Source organism: Tupaia chinensis, unplaced genomic scaffold (genome assembly GCF_000334495.1).
Source record: "Tupaia chinensis unplaced genomic scaffold, TupChi_1.0 Scaffold000034_1, whole genome shotgun sequence".
NCBI lineage: Eukaryota > Metazoa > Chordata > Mammalia > Scandentia > Tupaiidae > Tupaia > Tupaia belangeri.
In genome coordinates this window covers 498,373-518,340 of record NW_006159464.1, presented here as the reverse complement: position 1 = coordinate 518,340, position 19,968 = coordinate 498,373, and the positions used below count along the sequence as shown (strand labels likewise).

The following is a 19,968-nucleotide window of genomic DNA, read 5'->3' as shown; positions in this document are numbered from 1 at the left end:
CAGCCATGAGAGCTTGGAAAAAACTTCCTACTAAGGGAGACTTAAGTACCTTCCTTACAACAATAAAACAAGGGCCTGACGAACCTTTTTCTGAGTTTGTTCATTGGTTAATTACTGCAGCAGGGAAAATATTTGGCAGTGCTTATTGCAGGTACCAATTTTGTTAAACAATTGGCATATAAAAATGCTAATGCTGCTTGTCAAGCAACAACCAGGCCATATAAAATAAGGACATATTTATCAGGATATATTCGCCTATGTTCTGATATTGGGTCAGCATACCAACAGGGATTGGCTCTGGCCGCTGCTCTTAAAGGATATACTGTTCACCAATTCCTTAACCATAATAATGGAGGCAATTGCTTCAATTGTGGTCGACCTGGACATATGGCAAAGATCCTGATACAATCGTCCAGCCATATACTAAGGACCAAGTTAATTGGCTATTCCAATAAACAGATTTCTGGCCTATTGCATGTGCTTCCTTTACTCGAACTACTCTGATAACCATTTTCCTCCAGATAAATTTTTGTGCTCATCTTTTCTTGAAAAATACTCTCCAAAAGCTAAATGAGGGAGAGCTTTTACAGACTAAAGGCTCACAAAAAAACCTTTGGCACATGCTCTTTGTGTCCTAAATTTCCTGTCTCTAGATAAAGATGGAGACTCAGCCACTGGCACTTCTGGCATTCAACTACCAAAACTAAATTTGCCTCAGTTTTGTGGAAAGATCTTCTGGAGAATATATGGAATGGTCTGGACCCTGTCCTCATTTGGGGCAGAGGATCTGTCTGCATCTATTCTCAAAAAATGGATGCTGGTCGTTGGCTACCAGAAAGATTAATCAAACAGATTGATTCTAACAAGCCATCCAGGGATGATGAAAGCCCTGAGATTTCTCTCTCTCCTACCATAGATCCACAAAATGAAGATGCTTCTTAAATACCTGATCCTGTTTTGCTTCTTTGACACTACCGCTGCTGGTTTTGATCCTGGCGCTGCTCCTGGCAGAACCGGGTGGAGGGGGGTCTCTGTCTTGCTTTACAGGAATGCTGCTGCTTTTATGCCAACAAGTCCGGCATCGTTCGTGACACTCCCTTTTTGGTCTGCATGGAATGGACTCCTCCCATTTTTCCTCCCCATACTTGGTCTGATTCTGGATTTACTGATTGTTTGCTCTTTGAGGCCTGTTCTCTTTAATAAGCTCATGGCTTTCCTTAAACAACAAATTAATTCCATAAAAATGCAGCCTATCCAAGTCCACTACCACAACCTGGAGATTGAGTATCGCGGAGCCTAAACTGTGCTCCTGCCTGAGGTGCTGAATCGGTTAGCCAAAGACGGGTAAGAAAGTCTGAGCCTGTAACAGCTGTATAGTCTCCCCACCTAAGACAGGAAACCCATCATAGCTATGGGATTCTCCAATGATGGGTAAGGATGGACATGTGGCTCTGAAAACGACTCCCACCGCTGCCCACTTCCTCACTGAGCAAATCGTTTCTCAGAAATCATGTGACCAACCGTTCTCCCCAGAAGTGGTTGGGTTTCTAGGCAACGGGAGAGATCCACCCACATCAATGATTGGTTCATGCTGTTCTATCTCATTTGCATTTCGGGCAATCAATTGGTTCCCACCAGCTGTATATAACTCACCATTTCTCCTCAATAAACGGAAGTAGACAGAAGAAGACGACTTGATCAGCACCTCATAGTGTGTATGTGCGTGTGTTTGTCCCATCTCTCACTCCCTCCCCCAAGGAACCTGTTCAACTGTCCCACAGGCCGGGACAGTTTCCAAAATTTTTATCAGACAAAGTTGATTTATAGTAGTTTTAAAATACTTTCTTAATATGTTTACAATTTTTCTTTAAGTAAACCAGAGCTTTTACATAACTTAATTTTCACACTAAGGAAATACATGTTAGTATATTCAGTTTTGACTGGTACAAGTTTTGAATACTGTTTGTATCTAACATTTATGTCACTGGGAAAGATAAGCCACTTTTATATTGTGATAAAGTATACCTTAATTCTGTAAATACAAATTAATTATTACATTTTGTACATAATATTGTACAATGTGAAAATACAATTAAGGTTTGCATAATCATTTACACAATATAACCAAATATAACGCCTCAGCTAAATATTATTTTTTCTGTTTTATTTTGAAGATGTGGAGAATTCATACTTATGTCTTTTGACAGAAATGTTAGAAAACTTCTTACTTCATACTGGATGTTTAATTTTAATACTTCACTCTAATAATACACATTTGTTTCAAAATTTAACATATAACACTCCTTTTCACAAGAAATAAAACATACAAACTGTAAAACACAGTTAAAGTAGCTTTTCAGATAAATATTTCTTGAAATAAATGATAAATAGGTAGTTTTTACAAAGCACATTATGCTATGTAAAACATGAGCAATTGCGACCTCACTTTATATTGTGATAAAGAACAATCTAATATTCAGTGCTGTTTATGTAATTCACCTGTTTCACCTGTTACTATAACAGGGAATCAACATTCACGTCTACCATAATGTAATATAGTAATAAAAATATAAGTTTAAGTACTAATTTATTTTACTAATTACTATTATAACTTTTATCTTTGTATTAAACTGTTTACCATTTGGCATACAAGTATATATATATATATACATATATATATATATACATATATACACACATATTATTTTAACAGTGGAAACAACTACTTATTTCATAGGAGCTTAATAATGGTCTTACTTTTATTCCAGACAATATGCATATGAAAAATATTAGATATTTGTACGTGTTGTTACACAAAAAATAACATATAATACATGATATTATATTGTGTAAAGGCTGATATAAGTATGCTTTATTGACTTTTTTCTGTCACCTTTATGTTTTAAGATTTACCAATGTTGGGAATCAGCAGTTAGCGGAATGGCTATGTCACTGCACTTCCATGTAGTCGACCGCGGTTCACGTCCTGGACCCGGTGGCTTAAAACTCACGCCGGGCGCATGTGTGTGTGTGCCCAAGATCCCGAGAGGAGATTGGAGGAGAAGTGATTGTGGCATGTTTTCTGTCTCTATTGCTTTCTGTCTCTCTGCCTCTGTCTTCCTGGTGAGTGTCCTATTCTGGCGAACGCACGCACCCTATAGCGAAAAAAAAGAAAAAGATTTTCCAATGTTGGCATACATAACACTGATTCATTTGTTTGCACTACTGTATAGTATTTTAAACTTCATTTTACTTATCTACTGTCTTTTTTATCTATGTTAAATATTTTCAAAGTGTTTAGTGCTGTAAACTATGTTTCAGTGAGAAAAATATGTGTGTCTCCTTGTACACATAGTTGAGGGTTCACATAAAATTAGAATTGTTGGTATGGGATATGTACATTTTTAATTTTACTAGTAATTGCTGGTATTTTATTTTAATTTTTTGCACACATGTACTACTATTATCAGGTCATGAAACTTAATATTTTTCCATATACTAACTTAAAATTAGAATTGACAGAACTTTAATTTGTTTTTCCAATCTGCTGAATGTTTAGCAAAATTTCACAGTTACTCTAACTTGCACTATTTTGTTTATTAGTGAAGGGTTATATGTCGTAATCAATCAGGCTTCTTTCTCTTTGAAGTGCATGCTCTAGTCATTGTTAATTTTAAAATAATCATTTTTCTTTTTAATTTATAGAAGTTCTATATCCTATGTATAATAGCTCTATTGCAATGGCATACATTACAAATGCATTCTTCGAATCCACAAGTGATTTTTATTATTATGGTGTCTTGTGTAGTAAATATTTTATATTAAAAGAGAAAAATTTGATTAACATAATGGAGTGGAGATCCCAGTTTTAGTCCTCTCACATAAACATTAAATTAGTGCCTCCAAAATTCATAGACAAGAATTCCTTTGTGAAAATCTCAGAGCCTAAGGATAAGGTTTTTAGCATGTCATTAGAGTACACAAACTGGAAAAAAATTATCAAGAAGATTAAAAATGATGACTTTATATTGTCTACATCACTCTTCCCCCAAGCCGGCACAATGGTACACTGTCAATGACACTTTTAACCAATAATTTCTCCAGTGGAATGAAGACAAGCAGATGTCCAACTCCTAGAGCAATTTAGAGTGCTTCTTGAGAAGCTCAGTTATCCCTAGCCTCATTCAGAACACTGAAGAAATAGCCATATCTAGACTACCTAGTAAGAGCTAAGTATAGAAAAAGTGATAAAGACTCAGAGAGACTGGCCTGTGTATTTTGGCAGTAACCTTTTTCCTCCACCAGTAGCCTTACCTAATTAGAGCCTTTGCCAGTGACTCAGTCTGACCAAAGACTCTCCCTCAACTCTCTCACCCTGACTTTAGATCCCAGATTCTGTCCCCATCCAACCAAGGAGCCACGCCTGTGACCCCATTGTTCTAGGGAATCCAGCAAGTAGTGTTGTCTGAGTCTGGAGCCAGACCAGAAATCCTGTTCAATCACAGAGATAAGACAGTAGCTTTACCTCAACAAAGGTTCCACTCAGCACCCAACCTGGCTGGGAATTTGAGCCAGTAGTTATTCCTGGATAAACCATACCAAGTGGTTCCATCCACCATAGAAAAGTCAACATTGTTGCCCATCCAAAAAAACTCAAAGCAGTGGCCCAACATGACCTCAGACCCTGGCCATCAGCCACGTCCAACACTTGAACTCAGCCAGAAGCTCTCTCCTTACAGGGAATGTAGGTAGAAGACCACTATAAATATGGAGACCAGCTAGTGCCCCTACTTGACCACAGAACTCAACCAGCAACCCCTTGAAACTGTGGAAACCTATCCTGTAGCACTATAAGATGAAAATGCAAAAATATAGGAGAGGTAAATACTTTCCCAGATAAACAAAATCTGAACAGGTTCAATATCACTGTATTTGCCAGACAAGAATTACTAAAAGGAACTCAGAAAAAAAAATAAAAAAATAAATGCTGAAGAGCAATATAAAAACACATAAAAGTAAAGTATCACTAGTAAAAATAAATATATAGGCAAACATAGACTCACTTAATGTGTTAGTAATGTCACAGCAATTACATTAACTCCAGATATAGAAGTTTAAAGTGGCTTAGCCCTTTCCCTTAGTGATTAAGGGAGTCAGATTCCAAATGGATAACCATGGTTCAAATCCTATTACTAGCAGCTTGAAAATCACACCATATATGTATGCTTGCATGCTCCAAATCCTGACATGATGGACAAATGGAGAGGACATACAATGTAACTATGCCTCTTTTGGGGGCTATGATTTTACTCTCTATTCTCTCTCTCTCTCCCTCTGTCTCCCTATCTCTCTCTGGTGAGCACACATGACCTACAGCAATTAAAAAAATGTAAAATTATTAAAAATTAGTATAACTATGGAAACTCCTTAATTGTTACATAATAAAAAGGAAATAAAATTTGAAATTAGAGGCATAAAGTGGAGGGGAAGAAGAGACCTTTTATATATGACTAAAATTAATTTTCAGCTTAAAATAGACTGTTACAACTCTAAGCCTAATGAAAACCACAAAAAAGTCTAGGTAAGTGAGCAAAAATAAAAAAAAAAATTAAGGTTCATAGCTACAAAAATCATTAAACCACAAAAAAGACATCTACAGAAGAAGAATAGAACTACAAAATAGGCAGAAAACAATGAACAAAAAGTCAATAGTAAATCCTTACTTATCAATAATTAATTTAAATGTAAATGGATGAAACTTACTTGTAAAAAGACATAACAATAACCAAATAGATTTATTTTAAAAAACAAACCAAATAACATACACTGTGTACAACTGACCTGCCCTAGACTTAAGGACACACATAGGCTTAAAGTGAAGGTGTTTTAAAAGACAGTCCACACAAATAATAACCCAAGAGAACATAAATGGCTATACTTATATAAGACAAAGTAGATTTTAAGTCACTGACTACCACAAGAGACAGTGAACTTGAACCACACTGTAGGTAAAAAGATATGTAGAATATTTCCAAAACTTTGTCAACAAAGAGCATATATATCAGGACACAAAGCAAGTCTTAAATTTTAAAAGGTTGACATCACATTGAGTATCCTTTTTGACCATAATGTTATGAAATCACAAATCAAAAAGGAAGAAAAATTAGAACAATTAACTTTCTTAAATATCTAGATATTTAAAAACTAATTTCTAAACAACCAGTGGATCAGTCAAGAGAAATAGAAAAAAAAAATCTTCAGATAAATAAAATTGAAACATAACATACCTTAACAGCATACTTTCTTCCTTCACATTAATTTTAAAGTGATCTTTTTCTTTTTTCTTTTTTTTTTTGAGAGTTGTTTTCTATAGAGCGTGTGCACTCCCCAGAAAGACAGAAAGAGACAGAGAGATAGAAAGGGAAAAATAACCCCCCAGGGGGGAATGGTCACGCCACAATCCCTTCTCCTCCATTCTCTTCTCAGGATCTTGGGCATGCATGCACACTGCCCGGTGTGAGTTTAAGCCACCTGGTCTGGGACTCAAACCGTTGTTGACTATGTGGGAGTCTAGCTACATAGCCATTACACCAACTGCTGGTCCCTAAAGTGATTTTTTTCAAACACAAATTTGATTATGTCATTTTCTTGCTTAAAATCCCTCAAGTAGCTGTCTAGACCTCCCAAAACAAAGTTCAAGTTTCTTAAATTATACACAAGATGTTCCGTATTCTGGCTAATATCTATTTTTATGTTCTTATCCTCTGTCATACTCTACAGACATTCTCTCTTTTAGGTATACTAAACATATAGGTTCTAGAATGCATCTTGATGCCTCATGTCATCATGCCTTTATCCATAGCAACCTTACTGCTTATGGTACCCCTTACCGTTCCTTTATGTATCTTGCATATGTTCTTTAAAATCCATCATAATCATTAAAGTTTCCAAGTCTCCCTGATTACTTCTGCCAATCTGATTTATACATCCATTCTCTGTGTTCTCATAATATCCAGTGACTATCTCCATTGTAGCACTTATTTTAGAGGGTATTTTTTTTATTATAGCATTCACTATGTGTTGTATATTTTGATGTGCATTACCATTTCTTTCTCTAAATTTCGAGCTCTGCATGGGCAGAGATTTTGACTCACTTAACGTAGTATCTTCAAAACCCAGTACAAATGGGGTCAGCAGGTGGTGTGGTGGTAAACGATGCTGGATTACCACATGGCTGACCACAGTTCAAGTCCAGGACTTGGCAGCTTGCTTTCTCGCTTTCCCTTTCTTTCTCTCTGTGTCTCTCTCTGTTCAAACTAAAAATAGTAATAATAATCATAACAAATGGAATTAAATGAATAAATAATTCTTTTTAAAAGGTCAATACGGAGTAGGAACTTAACAAATATTCATAAAACTGCAGAGAGCAAAAGATAAAGAGAGAAATAAAGGGAGAGAGTGAGAGAAAGAAAATAGGCTGAAAGGAAGGAAAAACAAAGATGAAAGCAAGATGAAAAAAGGTGGGAAAAAAGTAAGTAAAAGGATGAAGAAAAGCAGACATAAAGGAAATAAGGAAAAGAAGGAAGGAGTATAGGATGAAAAGAAGGAAGGAAGGAAAAAGGAAAGAGAAAGGAAGGAAATGGAAATTCTTGAAAAGACATAGAAAATTTCTATACTGATCAAAAAATAAAAGAGAAATATGTTTTCAAGTCCTAAAATAATCACTTCAAAGAAACAAAATTAAAATTTTATTACATGATCAATTGTCACCTAAATTCATAGAATCATAATAAACTCCTATATTGGAATAAGACTGTTGATCATATATTTTTACTTATTCTTTGTCATGACTTATTCTTTTACATGTGTGCTATAGTTTCTGTAGCTTAAACTTTATTTGCTTGTCAATGAGCTTGTGTAACATAATCATATCCTTCAATTAGAAAGACTTAAAAAAATGTTATGCTTTCCTTGTTGTATGTAAATTGTAATTTAATGTAAAAATTTCTGGTATTTTACATTTTCCAGAACTTTCATTCATTCTTGGTTGCAATTACAAATGGCTTATAAATAAACACTTGGGATGATTTTTGGAACGTTCTGTATTTACTTACAATGCTGATAATTCCATCACTATGTCACTTAAGTGGTTTTGAAAGCTTGTATACAGGTTCATTTTACAATAAATTTGAAGTTTGTAATTCTGCTTAAATACACAAAAATAAGAAGGATTAACAAATTTATGCTTGGAGGTCAATTGAATACAGAGCTAAAGGCAATCAAGGCAGAATCTCTCAGAAACATGAAATAAATTGGTCAAAAAGTAGAAGACTGTCAACAAAAATAATATGTTATGGACCCTCAAGGCTTTTTGTTTATGCTAGAGGGAGCCTAAAATAATCTGTGCTTTTTGATGCATGATTTAGTTTCCACAAGCCTAATTAACACAAGATTAAGTTTGCTGCCACTATAGTTTATTGCAGAAAATGACAAATGCTTGTTGTTTATTTATCTCCTGTACAGAAAGACTGGAGGCAATAATGTAATGACATATGTAATAACACTGAAAACAATATGGCAATGTCCATGTAAATAAATTTGTGGGCTGCAATAATAATTTTTAGAATGTCAATTTTGTAATAAACAATTCTCTGGAAACAACTATGTCATGTCATAATCTATCTGGGTGTAACTATTTGGTTGGTTACAAAATGCAGTTAAAAACATCCCATTTCAAGATGAGATTCCTTTGCTTTAGTAAAACTGAGTATGATGTCAGCTTCTTTGAATTTTCAGCTAAAGGTCAGTAATCTCTTCTTTATGGTGAATGCATGGCAAAGTTTAATTCAGGCATTTGAATTCAGAACAGTGCTGTGAGTAAGTGCATTGTGATGTTCTCTCCTTGCCAATTCTGACTCTTTTTGTTTTCAGCTTTTCCAAGTCCAGAGAAGACTCCCTAATACCACCTCTGAAGTTATGGACATAGATTACAGTTCAAGGTCAAGTTGGAATCATGCTACTTATTTGCTTTTCTTTGGACCATTCAATTTTGTGCAAGAGTTCGCAAGGACACAATAAAACAGAAGATGTTTATTTACATATGTGAACAAACTAATGGCAGATTTTCATCTTACTCTTGAATGCTCTCTCTAGACTTCAAAGAAAATTTGATACACTAAAAATACGCAGGAAGTTAAAACTGGTAAGAAATCAGTATAAAGGATAAGATACTTAATTCATAAAATAAGGTATGATACACATAGTGAATTCTCAACTGCCACTTCTAATGAAAAGAAGAAGTTTGAATAACATAATCTAAAAATATTATTGCTTCATATTTTGCTTTATATACATATGTACACGAAAGATTTACAATTATTTACTTCTGGCTCCTCTTGGTCCACCTTCTCCAATAACCATAGTTTAGCAATTCTTCAAAGAACCAGAAGAGAAAGGTAAAGAGTAATTTCTCTTTATAACTACTTAGTTGGCTGGTCAACTTATAGCCTTGTATAAAATGATTGACTTAGAAGTTCAGTTTCTCTTATTCATTCCCAAATTGTTTCTCTTAGAAGTGTTAAAGCATTGGACCAGCAGTTGATGTAATGGTTACATCGCTGGACTCTGGCATAGTTGACCATAGTTTGAGTACTAGACCTGGTGGCTTAAAACTCATGTGAGGAATGAGTACATATGTGCCCAAAATCCTGAGAGGAGAATAGAGAAGAAGAGATTGCAGTGTGACCATCCTCTCTGGGAGGTGATTTCTTGGTTTCTGTCTCTCTGGTGAGCACACACACCCTATAGCAAAAATCATTCTCTCTCTCTCAAAAAAACAAACAAATGAAAAAAGAAGTGTTAAAGCAAAGATTTAATTCCTTAAGTGCTCTACATTTCAAAAGCCTCAATAAATAACATGTCTGATCAAGAAAATCATGACTAGAAGAGATATCTAAGGCCACTGGACTTCTATTTCCATGGTACATGTTGCTTAATGCAAAGATGGCTATAGAGTCAGTTTTTAAAGAATTTCAAAGTAAAAAATAATAGGAGCTTCAGTTGCTCAGCATCTCAAAGTATCTTTCTGTTTCAAAATTCCACTTGAGGTAGAAATATGTGTATGATCTTGTTTACATTTATTCTCATAAATGATGTTGAAATTAACTTGCTGAAATAACAATAAACAAATATGATTGAGTAGTTACTTAAGAATGGCTGTGAGGTTGAGCCTCACCCAGTCATTGAGATATATTACTAAGATGACCCTGATACCCTGATAAAATAAGTACACTATACTTTTTTTTTTGCTATAGGGCACATGCACTTGCCAGAGAATGAGATAGGAGAGAGAGAGAGAGAAGAGAGAGAAAGCATTCCCCAGGTGGAATACCTACACCACAATCCCTTCCACTCTTGGGATTTGGGGCACACACACACACACACACACGCACCTGGTGTGTTTTTCAAGGCACCCAGACTGGAACCCAACAGTCAGTCATGTGGGATCCAACCACCCTAACTACCATGCCACTTGCTGACCCAAATACACTCAACATTGTACAATACCACTCTTTGGTATATGCACCACCTCCCTTACTAATTACTCATAGATAATAGTTTCTTTCCCTTTAAAAATGTTTTTCAAAGTGTAAGTTACAGAAAAATAAATGGACAGATCTTAAGTTTACAGCTCAATGAAAATTTATATATATGTGCACATATGTAATGGCCCAGAAAAGACAGTATTTCCAGCATTCTAAAGGCTCCCTTATGCCTCCTTATTGTCAGTACCCCTTGAATATTCTGATATCTATTATAAAAGAGCCACTTTTCTCACAATGAATTTCAAACATATAGAATCATATAGTGTCTTGTGAGGTTCTTTCTTCTCTGAGCAGTGGGTTGAACTGAGACACACGGAGATGAAAGAAGACCTGAGGCACTGACTTCATGTTGTTTATTGACTGAGTTCAGGAGAAACTCACAAAGCTCTTAGTAGCACTTGCCAAATGTTTCCTTCCTTTTGGTGCTTGTAAAGCACATGGAGAGTGCTCACAGAGCACTTCTTCCCTCTTGGAGCTCACAGCACATGGAGCTGAGCTGAGATGAGCTAAGGCTGAGCCAAGCCAAGGCCATTAGGGCTGAGCTAGTAGTACCAAGATTAAGCTGATCAAGGCTAGCTAGCTAGCTGACCAGGTACTCCCTTTCTATTAAAGGGGCTTCAGACAACAGTGGCTCATTGCCAAAACCAAACCATAACATTTTCATGTGTGTTACATGCAATGGCATAAAACACCAAAGTCATAATTCCATAAGAATCACACAAGTGCAGTACAACTAATAATATAAGTTGTTTATCTTGTCTTTAAACATAGTAATATCAGAAGTGAGGGAGCCAGATTAAATCATCTTGACTCCATTTTCTCTACATTCTACCCCTTCTGGGTTTCTCACCTTATAATTTACATGGCTGAATTCTTCTGCAATGTTCACTCGGTGAGAAAGCCAGAGCCCTGTACCCATTAACAACACAACAATATAAACTGTAACAATAAGTCACAAGAAAATAGGCTCCTTCTGCTAGGAAGGCAAATACCCAGTTCTAATTGGGCCTAGAGTAGACAGACTACCACTCTTCTATTGGGTCTCCTGTGAGGTGCATAATTTCCTGAAACTTAGCAGTAGCATAAGAAAGGGCCACCGTTAGAGCAAAAGCACCTTTAATATCTATTTATGACCTGCTTATTTTGGTGACTTGTACCCGTGGGAACCACTAATGGGTCACTCACAGAGTAACTTGCGTATTTTCAGCCCTAGATACTGATCATGGGGGAAGTGGATCTTCCAAGGACACTACCAAGTGACTGTATGTCCTGGGGCCACCGGCATTGGGGCAGGAAGCAACAAGTTTCCTTGCCTCCCAAAGCCTGGCTTTAAAAAGTACATCTGTCGTACTAACTTTTATCTGTACATGTACTGTATTCTTAAGTATGACAGCCTCAATAGGGCACTCTCTCACTCTGTAGTCTTTTATTTAAGGCTTGAGTGACTTTCCATATCTTGTCTACCCACCCCTTCACTGTAGATGATGATGTGGCTACCTTCAGACCAGCTCTGGCTGCAGGACACATAAACAACAGTCCAGTAGTGATATCTACCACTATCAAAACATATTTTATTCACAGTACAGCTGTCCATACACACAGTAATAGGTTTCTCCTCTTTTATCACTATCACCCATACATTCCACAGTTTAGTCCATTGACTGCTTTGTCTAGTCCTGGTATCATATCAAATTTTATAGAATGATGGTTATACAATCCATTTCTGGAATATGACCTTTCCCCTCCACATACAGGGAAGGTTTAAGTTGATTTTTTTTTATCTGTAACTCAGGATTCAGCACTTCTTCATCATACTACACTGGGCCTAGCACTCATGAGTTTTTCTGGTAAAGGACTAGTAGAAAGTGTCCCTCTCTGTTCCAAGTAAGCTCCCTACTGTACTAAAGTTAGAGTTTGTGCTACACCTACAGGCAATGTTGTAGTCACCCCTCAATAGGATAAGATGTTCTCGTTAGTATTGGGCTATTCTCATTATAGTCTCAGAGACTACTAGTGCACCAGTGCAATGTACACTCATGCCAGCTGCATCTCAATTAGAGAATATTGGAGCTCAGCTCTTTTTCACAATTGTGACTGTAATTCCACTGACTGACAGAGTTGTTCACTTTTTGGGAGCCATAGGCTTCACCAAAAACCAGTACTCGCATGGTTTATGTTGATCTACTATCTACAAAGAGTAGAGCTTCTTGCACTAGGCATTTACCAACTAGGAATGTTTGTTCCTGACTGGGGCCCCAAGAGGACCCTTTTTTTGTCCGGTCGCACAAAGGTTTACAAGCCGCAACTAAGTGGAGGATAAAGGCTATTCAATAGCCTTGTGAGAACAAAAAGCTCTGTAACTGTGCCACAGTGGTAGGACATGCAGACACTCACTAGGCAGAAATCATTTTTCTGAGTAGGGGGATGCTGTGGATTACAAATAAACATAAAAATAAACTCACAAAGACATACAAGTATAGAAAAGCAAGGTTCAGGTGGCCCCAACTTCTCTAATGAAGATAGCTGTGACCCCGAACTGGTCCCAGGTTTATTCTTTATAAGAGCAGAAAATGGGAAAAAAAGAAATGGAATGCAAAGCCAGTTGTTTTCCAATGTTAATTTGCTAAAGATGTGAAGACAACTGGCACCAGGTAGTTTCTTTTACCTTTTAGGGCCAATTCTGATAAACACATTGTGGTTTCCTTTAACTTGATACTGATTTAATATAGATAAAAGGAAGTTAGCATATTTATATTTTAAGTGCTTTCATGCCCTGCAAATGACAGCTCATAGAATTGTGTTTCTGTATCTGTTTAAAGGTCACCGTGTTTGCTCAGATTGACCACTCCCCACGCTTGTACTTTATCAACACTTGTCTCAAGAATTATTCTGGTATTACCCAACCATACAACATTCAAAAACTTGACCAACAAGCCTAGCCCTTTTATTTCTTTCAGACTGACCACCCATCCACATGTTTGCAGATGCCCTATTATCTTGCAGCTGCCACTATAACTGCAAGAAAATCAGAGGTTAAAAACACATCATCACTGTAATGAAACAACCATACAGTGTCCAGCTTGGCCCATGATTATATGTATATCTCACACAGCTGAATACAAGGGGGGCCACCCCCCCCCATTGTTCAGTTTACAAATGATACCAGTAATCTTGTCATGCCCTCTAAGCAATCAGTATTGTTTCACATTTAGTATCCATATGGGTGTAGGTAACATTTGAGGGGAGTGCTTAGCATGCCTCCTAATCACAATTTTTACTATCTGCACTTGCAGATGAAATTATCCATTGGAAATGCAGAACTGTACCCCAGCAAAATATCTTTCCCTTGACTTGAGGAGGATAGTTGCTCAATTTCCAAGGGCAATGACACTACTTTCATAGTAATTGTCTGGCCTCCAGACACTTGTCCTGCAAACTTGTCAAGGTTACCATTTACAAAACTACATTTAACCCCCAGGTCCACTAGAGCCAACACTCTCTGTACATTACAGGGGACCAATGTATAGTGATCTCCAACATGGGGCTTCTAGTCCCCACTTGTCTCTGCAATGTGGGTACCTCAGCTTAATTAAAGTGAACAATGCTTCACCTCCCTTTACTGAGGTGGCAGGTTTCTTGACAAAGTTCTTTATCAGGAGTTTTTGAGTTGTCAAAGTTGATTGTTTTCCATTCTTTATATGTACTGTTGTAGTTGCTGGCAGTTTAATGGCATCATATCAGACTGTTCTCACAGTAGCAGTCATTCATTCCATCAAGGAATTACTTGCTCTCTGTCCTGGGGCATATTGACCACAATACTGCAATCACTGCAGCAGGCACAGTTGTGTGGTGAAGGAGGCAAATTTCTCTACCTTGTCACCCAAACAAATGACACCATTGAAGTCAGTTCTCACAGTCACAATAACCAAGAAGCCACAGTGAACTCAGTCACTCTGTGAGGAAACTGAGGAATCCCTCCCTGTGCTACCAGTTGCTCATGATTTACCTTCTGGTATGCAACAGGTTGAGCATAAAAAGCAGGCTCATTTTTCAGTACCTGTTCTAATAATCCATCAGTCAGGAAGGCCTCAGTCATTTTAAAGTCAAGTTCCAGTGCCTGTATACAACTCAAGAATTTCCTTCACTTTTGCAGCATTACACAGGACATCCTCAGTCATTCACCTGAGTTCCTCTAGCATAATTCACCTGATGCAACCAGTTGCTTGTTTCTCTTTTTCCATCTTCAACTCCTCAGCTATAGCAGTCAATGCCTTTTTCGTGTCCTATATAGTCCATCATACCCACTGGAGGGATATCCAAGTAGCTAACACTGAATACTATATCCTGATAAGAGGTCATCTAGCACATCAGGGGCTGGAAGGTTACGGGACATTTCTCCTACCTCTTTGGAACCTTCTTCATAGTGCCAAACACTTTTTAAAGTTCTTCCTCCTCCAAAGGGTGGGTTGAACTGAGATGCAGGAAGTTGAAAAAAGACATGAGGCGCTGATGTCACATTGTTTATTGGCTAAGTTCAGGGGGAGCCCTCAGAGCTTTTAGGAGCACTTCCAAAGTGCTTCCTCCTTCTTGAAACTTTGGAACTTGCAACACAAGGCTCATAGAGTTCTTCTTCCCTCAGAACTCAAACTACGCAGAGTCGAGATGAACCAAGACAAGCCAAGACTGAGACAAGCCAAATCCACCAGGGCTGAGCTAGTGGAACCAAGGCGTATCTGAGCAGAGCTAGCTAGCTAAGTGATCAGGTGCTCCTTTTCTCTTAAAGAGTTTGCAGACAATGATGGCTCATTATAAAAACCAAAGTGCCACACATGCTCATATGCATTACATGCAATATCGTAAAACAGCAAATTCATAATTACATAACAAGAATACAACCACAGTACAACTAATAACATAAGTTGTTTATCCTGTTGTCTTTAAACATGATAAGATAGGAAGTGAAGGGAGGCAGACTAAACCATCCTGACTCCATTTACTCTACACATAGTATGTAACATTTTTGCATGTGACATCTTTCACTCAGTTTCATGGTGTCTATGAAAATAATCCACGTGGTCGCATGCATCATTAGCTTATTCTCTTTCATAACTTTCTTTTTTTTATTGTCAGTAAATGCATATGCTCACCAGAAAAATAAAAGGGAAGGGGAGAAAGTAACACCTAAGAGAGCTTGATTGTGCCCCAATCCTTTTTCCTCCTTTTCTCCAACCCCTCAGTTTTTGGAGCATACACTCACATGCTTCCAGGATTTAGAGCATATACTCACTGGGTCTGAGACTTAAAACCATGGTTAGCCATGTGGGATCTGGCTTTCTATGTGTAGCATGCAACTACTGTGCTTTGGGGCTGATCCTTTCATAACTTTCCTCATTATAATCTAAGCTGCTAAATAACATATAAATTGCATAATATCAATACATTACATGCCTAATTTAAAAATGGAAAATTTACTTCAGAATTTTAATTGTGCCCTGCTTCACCCACTATACCAATACTATTATTATACAGTTAAGAAGCTCTTAGAAAAAGAGATCTAGCATATGAATAGAACAGTTTCTGTTTTCTAATTGAAACATACATCTCATTTTAAGATTATCTCAATGGTTTAATAAAACTATTATTTTTTATTTTTTCTAATCATTTTCATTTTTTTTCATTTTTTATTTCATTTTCTTTTATATATTCAATCACATTATTTAGCTTACAAAATGAATATTTCAGCAGGTGAACATTTCTCCCTAATATAGTTGATAAAACTATAAAATATCTTCAACAGATAATACCACATTTCTTTGTCCCATAACTGTTTTTAATATGCTGGGATAAGCAGAGATTTTCTGTTTTTCAACTTTTTTGATGTATTGAAATAAGTAATTTATAAACTTTACATTGACATTTTTTGAAAATCTCATAATAATGAAATCAGAGTATAATATCTTATTTGAATTATTAGGAAGCACATACTCAGTGGAAAATTCTGGAAGTTCCCAAATTTGAAAGAAAAAGAACTCATAATGCTAAGTGATATTTTTAGGGTCTCTGTATTAGAATTGCCCACAAATAATGACTAGCACATTTTGAAAAAATCTTAACAGAAAAGGTGAAATTCTCAAGGAGTAATTTTCCAGGCTGAGGAGCAAGGGAAAAAGATTGTAGATAAATAAAGCTGTGTCTGCAACAAAAGGTCTAAGCAGAATTTGAATTTGAGATCTATAACAGATATGCAGAAATAATTTATCAGGTTTACTCCACTATTAAAAAAAAAGGTTCCATTTTTTTTTTTAAATTCTACGGCGTACATTTGTGCATGTGTGAGAGAGAGAGGAGGACAGAGAGTGAGAAAGAGAAAGAAAAGGATAGAAAAAGAGAAAAAACTCCCTAGCAGCGCCCAGTTATGTCTTTTTTTCTATAATTCTCTATACCACATGATTTTGGATATGTACACTCATGCACCTGGTGTTTTTCAAACTTACAGGGGGCAGGACTTAAACCCCCATTAGCCATCTGGGATCCAGCTTCCTCTGTGTAATGCTTAACTGCTGCAATACAGGGTCAGTCATCAAAAAATTCTTAATCGGAAAAGTGCTTGCACATTGATGTTTATTCCAGCATTATTTATAATTGCTAACACATGAAACCAACCCAATGCCCACCAACAGATGAATATGAAATATTTACTGCTAAGTGAAGCAAACCAGAAGCCAGGCTATGAAGGAGAGACATTGTATGTCCCTACTTAATATATACTGAGTGTCCACACTTTATGACTGAAACTGAATAACTAAAGGATATAGAAACACAGTAAATGGTTGTGAATACCAGATATAGTGTGAGTGAAAGAGTAGAGTCTGGGGAAGGATATTTAGAAGAAAAATAGAGAAGCAAAGCATTAATGAGACAAAGAAATGTGGTAGTATCTGTTGAAGATAATTTTATAGCATTATCAACTGGACTAGGACAAAATGTACACATGTTGGAATATTCACTTTGTAAGCTAAATAACATGATTGAATGTATAAAAGAACATGAAATTTAAAAAAAGGTAAGTGACAGAGACAACTGAAGATGAGAAAACTACCATCCCCATATATAACTAATTTGTGCTGTGCACCAACAAGTACCTGCTTTAAATTTCCATGCTAATTTATAACCCCTATACTGTACCAGGCAAGTTTAGTGGTTATTGAAAATACCACCAGGACATGGTTATCTAAAGACACATTCAGTATTGTGTTAACTATAGAAAAAAAAGACACTGTACAGTTTAAAAACAAAGCTTACACAGCCTTACATTTCAATTTTTTTCTTTAAAAGGAGTGAGTTATATACAGGGGGGCTAAATGCTTTATAGACAAGAAAAAAAAAACTCCACTAGAACCAACTTATTCATCATCATATTCCTCTTCTTTTTCATCTTTATTCTCTTCATCTTTCTCTTCTTCCTCATCTTTTTCATCTTCCTTGTCTTCCTCCTGTCCTTTTTCATGCTCTTTTCAGCCTTGACAACTCCCTTTTTTTGCTATATCGGGCTTTCCTTTAGCTCAATATGCAGCAATATCCTTTTGATATTTTTCCTTTAGCTTAGCAGCCTTCTTTTCATAAGGCTGTTTATCATCTGCAACAGTGTTATTCCACATCTCTCCCAGTTTCTTTGCAACATCACCAATGGATAGGCCAGGATGTTCTCCTTTGATCTTTGGGCGATATTCAGAACAGATAAAGAAAAAGGCTGAAGGAGGCCTTGGGTGCATTGGGATCCTTGAACTTCTTTTTTGTTTCCCCTTTAGGAGGGATGTAGGTTTTCATTTCTCTTTCATAATGGGCCTTGTCCGCCTTTGCCATATCTTCAAACTTTCCTTTCTCTTTAGCAGACATGGCCTCCCACCTCTCTGAGTACTTCTTAGGAAACTCTGAGAAGATGACTGAAGCATCTGGATGCTTCTTCTTGTGCTCCTCCCGGCATGTTTGTAAAAAGAATGCATATGATGATATTTTGCCTCTCGACTTCTTAGGATCTCCTTTACCCATATTTAGTTATCTTTCCTTTATGAGGCACAGAGTCGCTCAGTGCCTGTCTTGCTCTCACTCTCCCCGGTGCTGTCTCTATGCAGATCAATGTACTGCAATGGCTGTGAGAGCATGAGCCAGACGTGACCCCCTTAATCTCTCCACTCTGTAACCCTGTGGATGGATTTTGTAGTACATAATCTCTCAAAGTGGCACTTCCCCTTGAAAAGTGTAGCCTTCAAACCATTGAAACACTGAGTATAACTTTCCATGGTGGAGATGAGCCTAATATGTCTAAATACTGTCTCTGTTTTGACTCTCTATTGTATTCTTATTAGCAGAAATTGGCTGCATGATAAAAATAACATTTGACATTAGATGCTATATAGTATTTCTTGTATATCATTCTAATATTTTGGTCAATTTTCTCAATCTTCATGGTGGATTTTTCTAGGCCAGCAATTCTATCTTCTATATCTGAGATTCAATTCTCTGTATGATGGAGTCTGTTTTCTTTTCCTTTAAATTTATTTTTTATATTAATTCACTATACATCATTATAGCAAACAAATGAATTTTCCATCCAAAATACACTGTATATTGGCTCAATCAAGCACATCAACATACATGTTATCAGCAAATATTTTTCCATTTCTTATGTCTTTTATACTTATTATGTTTTTTTTGCCGTCCTTGATTCCCTATCCCTCACCCTCTGCCATGTCCCACCATCCTCCCACATTGTCTCTGGTATCTATGGTTGCTTTCTATGCCTTTCCCCCCTATTTAATTGATTTGCTAATGAACTTAATTAGTCTAAATATTTCCAATAGCAAGTGCAGCTGATATATACCTATACATGATCCCAAGTCTGACTTTAGGCATACGCCTCAGTGAGTAGAATGAACATACTATAAAGTAGTACCTAGTTGGGGCTATATAGCTTACTGCAGTCATCAAATACGCATTTTTTTACTTTCAATAAGAACAGTCTTACTGGTTTTTTTCCCCTGAAACTTTTTTTTTAATTATTTAACATTCATTCCCTGAGCATCATCACAAGATACTAAATGTGGTTTCCCATCTAGAATAAACTGCTTAGTGGCTTAATCATGCATGTTATCATCAATAATATTCCATTTCTACTTTCATATATATGTATATATATGTTTTTTACCCCATGTTTGATCCTCTGTCCTTTCCCACTCTCTTATTACACTATCTCTGGTATATACAGTTGTTTTCAATTCCTTTTCCCCCAACGTTTTGTTGATCACACAATATCATAAGTAATCTAACTACTTTCAATAGCAAGTTCAGCTGATAATTTCAAGTA

General features: G+C 36.6%; 1 pseudogene; it reads left to right on the top strand.

Moving 5' to 3' along the window:
* The window catches only part of LOC102493168 (protein FAM69A-like), a 37,769-nt pseudogene that overhangs the window by 647 nt on the left and 17,154 nt on the right, over positions 1–19,968 (top strand).